Raw genomic sequence first — 8,571 nt, 5'->3', positions numbered from 1 at the left:
AAAACTAGAAAAGGAAGAAAATCCCAACTAGGGCTAGTGCTAGAATACAACTGTGAAAGTCATCTGCTTTAGAGGTGGGGGAGAAGAAAATATTTTTTTGCAATACCTACAATATTTTTCTCAGACAGAGGGCAACTGCCCTTTTAGAACATAAAGCATTTAATAGTCAGGTACCAATGGGACCTCTCTTCTACATTCCATCTGAAGGCTTAGGCAGGGGGAGACATGATCTTTGTGAGTTCCATGATATCTTGTGTCCAGTTCTTATTTCATTTTCACGGTTTTTTTAAAAAAGGTATATTCTCCACCATATCTAATTGTTTCTAATATGTAATGACTTCCCAAGATGTCCCCAGCTACTAAGTCTCAGAGAAATTTTCACAATAGGACTATAAAACAGATCCATGAATGAATTCCTTAGTCTTAGATTTTATGCTGAGCAAGTTTGAAACACTTGATTAAAGAGGCTATCTTTAGTTTCCACTCTGCAAGCCTGCTTGAATTTATTACAGCAGAACACAGACATCAGCATTGCCAAGATAGGAAAGTTAACTGTTTCATGGCTGGTGGGTCACTGCAGCTAAAGTCTGGCCATGATATAATGCAATAATAACAATGAAAATTTGAACAATTCATATTCATGAAAGCACATGAAGACTTGCAAGGTGCTTTCCTTACAACAGTCCTTTTAAGGAAGGCAAGACTCTGCATTATACAGATGAGTAAACTGAGTCACACAGAAGTGAAATGACTTGCTAAAGGTCTCAAACCCAGAAATTTTCTGACTACTCTTAGTCCAATGCTCTTTGCACTATATTCACTAATATTACATAGGGTGGGGAGAGAAGAAAGAGGTCAACAGTTGCCTTAAATAGAGAGCTAACTGGGTCATCTCAAAAAGACAATATCTTAATGGAAAGAACACTGAACTGGTAGTGTAGAGGCCTGGAAAGTCCAGGTTCTGCCACTGGTTAGTTGTCTGACCTTGGGCAAACCATAACCTCTCATGGCCTTAGTTTTCTCATCTATAAAATCAGAGTGAATTCGGTGATGGCTCAGGATCCTTCCCAGGACCGGGATCCCTCAGTTCACATTCAAGGGCCCAAAGATCTTTTAAAAGGTATCTTTCTTTCACCTCCAATCCCAAGTGCCATGAGCAGTCACTGAATATATGGTCATCTGAAACAAAAACATCCTTGGGGAGGTGAAGAGGGGTGCACATTGTACCTGGTGTGCCTTCTACAGAGTGAAGCCACAAAGTGGTTAATGGTAGCAAAAATTGAAGGAAACTGTGGAAAGCCATGAAAAATCCTTTTTCCTGGGGAAGAGGGGCTGGGAATGAAGAAGGTGATGGTATGGGAAAGGGAGAAAACAATGGAAAGGGGAGGCAGAGAGAAATAGGAGAGCAATGACAATCTAACTTTGAGGGCATTTATACTGGAACAGGGGAAAATATTTGGAGGTGGGAGCGCGTCTAGAAACAGTTGACTGCAAACTGACAGAAACCCTAGAGGGGAGGCTCAGTGTGGAAGGCCCTGAAGGGGAAAAGTACTTCCCATGTCACCACCCCAGGCCAAAGTCTCATGCTAAGTTATACCCCTAGCAGTGGTTTCCCTACTACGCTGCATTAACTGTAAAAATCATCTAGAAATATTCAAGAATAGGTGAGGCAAGCATTCATCTACTGGGAATGTCTCTGTTATTCCTCAAACAAGACACTCCATCTTCCAACTCAAGGAGAAAGATTTCTTTTAAAACAAAGTAATTATGTTGATTTTCATATGTGGCTAGTAAATGGGTTGTGAAAGTAGTTTTTTAAGTTTCAAAAAAGAGTTTCTAAATCTTTTCAACAATGAGAGAATTTGGGGAATGTTTTGAAGAACACTTATTTGAATTTTGGACACTTATTTTGGATTTTTAAGTTCTCGTACTCTTTTGACCAAAGCTATAGCTAAAAACCTTGATCCCTAGAGTAAGCAGCAAAGAATATATTCACAATCATCTTTTAAAGATAAATTCAGTGTCAGTGAACAGTGAAAGATCCTGGGACCCAAAGGCCTGTGTAGGGACAGATGCTGTGGTAGGGAGACAGAAATCCTAGGATGATAAAAGGTTGGCTGTTCCAGATAAAAGATCTCTAAGGAAGGTAGGAAGGGGAGGAGCTCACCTGGGGTGTGACCATCAGAGGGAGGAAGTATACCATTTTTACTTTAATTAATTATTCTTACTATTTAGGCATGATATAATGGATGGAGAGCTAGCCTTGGAATCAGGAAGATCTGCCTTACAGTTTCTACATCAGACACATGCTATATGACCCTGGATAAATTACTTTAAAATCTCAGTGCCCAGGCAATTCTAAGATACAAATTACAGAACAGCTGCTGATCTACATTGGAAGAGGGAGGGAGTCTCCTCACTAGAAAGCTCCCTATGAAAATGTCTAGCTGCCCAGATGTCCTGTGATTACAAGTCCAAAAAACCTCCTGCTGCCCCATTGCCCCAGAAAAAATAATTGTCAACTCAATATTAAATTTTGTGGTTTCTATATTGTTGCAGGAGTAAACGTACTGTCAGCACCTTGTGAATATTAGCACCAGTCACCCTTGCCCTAGTTACAGCTCTGCTTGGTACAAAATTGGTCCAACTACTTTAGAGCTCAGATCTCAGTTCTGCCACTTTAGAGCTGATGTATCCCTGGGAAGTTTCTCTCTGCTCTACCTCCTGACTTTCCCAGCTTCCTTCAAAATGCAGCTCAGATGGTACCTTCCAAAGGAGGCCTTCCTCACTTCTGAATGCCTTCCCTCTGCGTTGATCTCCCATTTACACCGAGTATGTGTTGTTTGCATGTTGTTTATAGATAATATATTATATCACATATATATAACATAAATACATATTTGTTTTTATATGTAATGTGTTATATAATGTATTTATAAATATAGAAATTTATTCTAATATAATATCATTTAAAATTGCTGTCTGCATGTTGTCTTCCTCGTTAGAATGTGAGATCCTTGAGAGCAGAGACTATGTTTTTTGCCTTTCCTATCAGGGTCTAGTGTACAGTAAGCACTTAATAAATGCTGCCAGCTGACCACTCTTTGAGATTCCTCACCTACAAAATGGGGGGATAAAAGCACTTGGACTGCCTATCCCATAGGATTATTGTGAAAAGAAAGTGCTTCGCAAACTTTAAAGCCCTGAAAAAAAGGAAGGGAAACTCATTGAAGTTCTTCATTCAGACACCACCAAAGTCACAGACTGTCCCTTTGCTTTTTTATGGCCTTTGGGCAACTGTCCAAGATGCCCAAGTGCTTTCTGTAAATCTAAACTCTCTTTACATGGTTGAGAGGAAGCCTCGAATGTAGAAAGTGTGTGATTAGAGCTCACAGACCTGAGCTGAGGTCACAGTTGTAACACACTCTGAGAACTTGAGAAAATCACTTGACCTCTCAGAATTCAGTTTTCTGAAATATGGCACAGGGTCATAGATTTAGAGATGGATAGGGTCTTTGAAGTCATCTAATCTAATCCTCCCTCATTTTCCTGGAAGGAAACTGAGGCCCAGAATTGTGGAATTATTTGCCCAAGGGTCACACAGGTGTAGTAAATGACCAAAATGAAATTTGAACTCAGGTCCTCAATTCTTGATTAAGCACCATCTTCTCTCCAGATACAAAACTAAATTGACTGAAATTTTGGGAAAAATATTATATTCCATTTTAGGCACAAGCCAAAGCTAGGGGAGATTCTCTAAGACACACATGTCAAACCCACAACATGGCAGAACCAGATTAAAATGTAATTGGAAAATATTTAACAAAATAAATAAAAATACAATAGAGCAGATAATATTCATATGTGGTTTTCTAAGTCGATTTGCAGCTTGAAAGAATCCTTATGTACGGTTTATGTTTCTCTCTGAGTTTGACACCACGGCTCTAAGGCACACTGCCACAGCTGGGAAAGGAAAGGCAAACCCTGGCCCTAATTAGAACATCTTATACCAAGGATCAACCCAGACAGTGTTTATGCTCCATTAAGGATCTGCATACATGCATACTTGTCTGTCACTGACTTACCTCCCAATTTAAAGTATGTTTTGAAGAGTGCCTGAGAGGCTCTGCTAATTATATCACACATACCAGCATTCCATGTCCAGTTGATTCTAATTAGTATTAACTCTATCTATAAATGAGATTTCTAACATGCCCAGGGAGATGTTGAAGAATTCAGGGTTTGGGGGGTGGGGAGCTGGCCACATTGTTCTGTTGGTTTGAAATGATATAAACACACAACAGGCCTCTGCATATCCGATTCCAACGTGTCTAAGACAGTAAACTCTCACAGGACGAAAGGGAAGAACGTGAGCTCAAGAGACTCTGGATGGCATAGAATTACTCACACTATTCAGGGAACTTCCAAGAGGATTAAGGCCATTTCTGCAATATCCTAACTCTTCAGACATGAAAGAAGGCAACTTTCTTCCTTCCTCCACATCTTGACAACCCAAGAGATACATTTCCAGGATCCTAGCACTATACAGACTTAAATCAAATGAAATTCTGCAAGGCTATCTAATTGGTTTCCATTATTTTTTTCTATTATATAGTTCTATAATATTTAAGTACATGGGGATAGATGAGAGAGAGAAATGGAAAATATCTTATTTCTTGGAAGAAGTGGAAGATATATTTTACCCACACCATTTTTTCTCTTCCCACTCCATTTTACTCAATACCTTAATAATGGCAATATTTCTGCACTTTCTTCTGCTCAATATTTCATAAAGCAAAAGGAGCCCTTTTCTGGGGAAATAGCCAAGTGAGTGATTTTCTTAGACCGTCTTCTAAAAGAATCCAACGTATTAGCAACATGCCACATACATTAGGAAATCTTTTTCATTACTTGTAATTAAATTATAGGGATTTGGGAAGCCTACCATTTAAGTCAAAACTAATCAGATGAATACTCCCCTACTTTGATTCTAGTCCTTACAAGAGACACAAAGGTACTTGAGATACCGGCTCAATAGGAAGCCCACCCAAAGAGATCCATGCAGCTGTTGTCTATCTCTAGGTGTTATCATCTGCCCTCTAAAAATTCCTATATCCAGCTAGCATATGTCACAGTGGTTTAGTAGGACAGTATATTGTTGAGAATGTTAATTCCCTTAAGACATTAGAGCAAGAATTCTGCCAACAGTGGAACAGATCAGACTAGAATGGTTAGAAAAGAGAACCCCAAAGGTGGGATAGGTTATCAAGGAAGGTCCCAGGGAAAAATAATAGGAAGAAGTTAAATGGATGTATTTTCAGGCAGAAAGAGCACAGCACAAAAGCAGTAGGCATAATATTAGATTGCATGTCATCTTGGGCAAGGAGAGTGAGAGAAAAGAAATTGGAACTCAAAATCTTTTAAAAGTGAATATTGAAAACTATGTGACTGGAAAAAATAAAATACTATTGTGTGTGGGGAGTAGGGGTAGGCAATAGGAAGAGGTCCCAGAAGGCAGGCAGTTGGCATTAAGAAGAACTGGCACCAGGATGTAGGGAACCAGCCATAGGTGCCAGAATGAACTTTTGGAAATAATGAGGGAGATAGGACCCAGTTCCAGAGAAACTGGGGCACTAGACAAGAAATCAGTGCAAAAATTCAGGCTTTGGGAACTACTGATACATCTTCCACCAGCTACAAACATGACTTTTTAGGAAACCATGAGTCTGATCATGTCATTTCCTTGTTCAAGAAATTCCAGTGGCTCCCTATTGCCTCCAGGACAGGGATTCTTAAGCTAGGGTCTTTGAACTTATGGTTTTTCTTTAACATTTTGATAACTATTTCAATATAATTGGTTTCCTTTGTAATTCTATGTATTTTTTAAATCATTTACATACATTATTATGAAAAAGGACTTCACCAGACTGCCAAAGCAGCTCATGACACAAAAAAAGCTAAGTATTCCTACTCTAGTATCAAATACAAAATCATGTGTTTGATATGTAACCTTCACAATCTGCCTCTAATCTGCCTTTCCAGTCTTTTTATATTTTACATCTTCTATGACCTAGTCAAGGGCAGCTAGGTGGCACTGTAGAGTCAGGAAAAACTCATCTTCCTGAGTTCAAATCTGGCCTCAGATACTTATCAGCCATGTGACCTTGGGCAAGTCTTTGCAGTTTCCCTCAGTTTCCTCATCTGTCAAACAAGCTGGAGAAGGAAATGACAAATCATTCCAGTACTGTTGCCAAGAATACCTCAAATGGGATCATGAAGAGTTGAACACAACTGAAAAATGACTGAACACCAACATGGCCTAGTCAGGGGGTAGCTAGGTGGTACAGTAGATAGAGCATCAGGTCTGGAGTTAGTAAGACTTGAGTTCAAATCCAGCCTTGGACATTGTGACTCTGGACAAGTCACTCACCTCCTATTTGCCTCACTTCTTCATCTGTAAAATGGGGACATATCAGAGAAGGAAATGGCAAATCACTTCAGTGTCTTTGCCAAGAAAGCTTGCCCATGGGCTGACTAGAGTTGGACGTGACTGCACACTTGAACAACAACAAACATTAAATGGCCTAGTCAACTGGGCTATCTGACTATTCCTCACACATGATATTCTATCTCCTATCTTCATGTCTTTGTGGCTGGAATGTAATTCCTACTTACTTCTATCTTTCAAAATAGCTAGTTTCCTTCTAAAATCAACTTAAAACAAGCAACTTAATCAAGTTTAAGCAACTTGGTTGTAGTCATACAGATGTTAAAGCATCAAATTCAGTATTCTCACAGAGTAAATTAAGCTACATTAAAGCAATAAAGTATTATGATCACATGGAATGACAAATATGAAGAATACAAAGAAATAAGGAAAAAACGCACATGAAGTGATGGAAAGAGGAGTAAGCAAAATACACAACATGTAATTGACTAAGCAAAAGACATATTTGAAAGGGGATTCAGAGCAAAAATGTTAGTTCTTAAATTTTTGTTTTAAGATTATATGATAGCATGCTTTTTTCTTGGTTTGTGAGATTTATAAATAAGAAATTGTGCAGGAGAAATGACCAAAAAATGGCATTAAAGAAATTAATATCCAAAGAAGAAGATAGTTTGGTCCCATGGCCAAAGAGAAGTATAGCCCCTTCATTCCTTTGTCATTCTTGAAATAACAACGTAACATAAGGACTTTCCCTCCTCTCTCTCCTCTCATTCTTCCCTCCACACCAATAATTGGGTTGACCACCTGTGGCAAACATTGTAATATATGGGTAAGAAACACAGAACAGGCCAGCATGGATGTAGTGAGAGCCGCTTCTTTGGAGAGGCCACCCACATCAGCAAGATCATAGATTCACTGAAGTATTAGTATATGTTTCTTTTTAATCAAAAGAGTTTGAAGAGATTTAGACCACATTTCATTGAATTATCTTCCCACTTCCAGCTTCCGTGGATGGAGTGACATTAAAGGGAAAAAACTGAGATGAGCGAATAAGGAGAAGGAAATCGTATGGGTAGTCTGGAGGGATTTTGACACATGAGGAAGACCTGAGATTCAGTTTCGGAAGGAAATTTTTGTGGAACATTTGAACATGAATAATTTCCAGGTCAGCTGAGATTCAATTTCTGATTTCTGTGAGAGAAAGGTAAAGAAACAGGACTAAAGAGAAAGGACCTGAAGAAAGTAAATAAAGAAAAACTTGAGGAGAAAGAAAAGAGAAAGGTAGTTGGGAAGGCAAGGTAATTAAGAATAGAGAAAAGGAACAAATAGGTGTGGAAAGCACATTGGTAGGGTAGATTGGAGGGTAGGCCAAGTTGATAAAATAGGAGGCTGGTGCCGAGGGAGAGGAGGTAGGAAATAGAGTGTGGCTGTCAAGTCAAGAGGTGATCATTTTCTTAAGGTGACTAGGGATTACTTATAAATGGGCACAATGTGTTAAACAACAACAACCAAGGCTGCCAATCTTAATCAGTATGGAAAGTGTAATAAATTTTGCAATGTATTTCTGCCACAGCTATCTATGATATCAGTGTAGACTGGTGTCCCTCCTAGAAGAGAGGGTGAAAGAAGACAACGAATGCCTCTTCACATTACCAGTTGTTCAGGACACTGAAATGTTCCTGAAAGAAATAAGTGAGCTTCAGTGGAGCAGGGAAGGGGAGAAGGTATGAAGAGCTGAAGGAGAATAGGGCAATTTTGACCATTGTCAGAAGTTTGGTTAGTAGAAGAAAATCAAACAGAAGGAAAAGGAAAAGAAATGGATTATTGTGCACTGGGAACTAAATAAAATAAAGAAATAAATCAAAATAAATAAATTAATGAAATGAAAAGAAAGAAATTAAAGAAAGAAAAGAAAGAAAGAAAAATTTATAACTTTCCTGAAGAGGAGGAAGCAGCTGTTTGTCCTCTAAGGTGTCTAAACTCTTTTGATTACCCTATCAATTAAAAAAAAAACAAACCATTAAGCATGTGCCACTAATCACTGAGCTAGAGTCAGGAAGACCTAAGTTCAAGTGTAGCCTGAGACACTTACTAGCTGTGTGACCCTGGGCAAGTCTCTTATC

This window comes from Notamacropus eugenii, chromosome 3 (genome assembly GCF_028372415.1).
Source record: "Notamacropus eugenii isolate mMacEug1 chromosome 3, mMacEug1.pri_v2, whole genome shotgun sequence".
Classification (NCBI taxonomy): Eukaryota; Metazoa; Chordata; class Mammalia; order Diprotodontia; family Macropodidae; genus Notamacropus; species Notamacropus eugenii.
Note: the sequence above shows the minus strand (reverse complement) of the source record.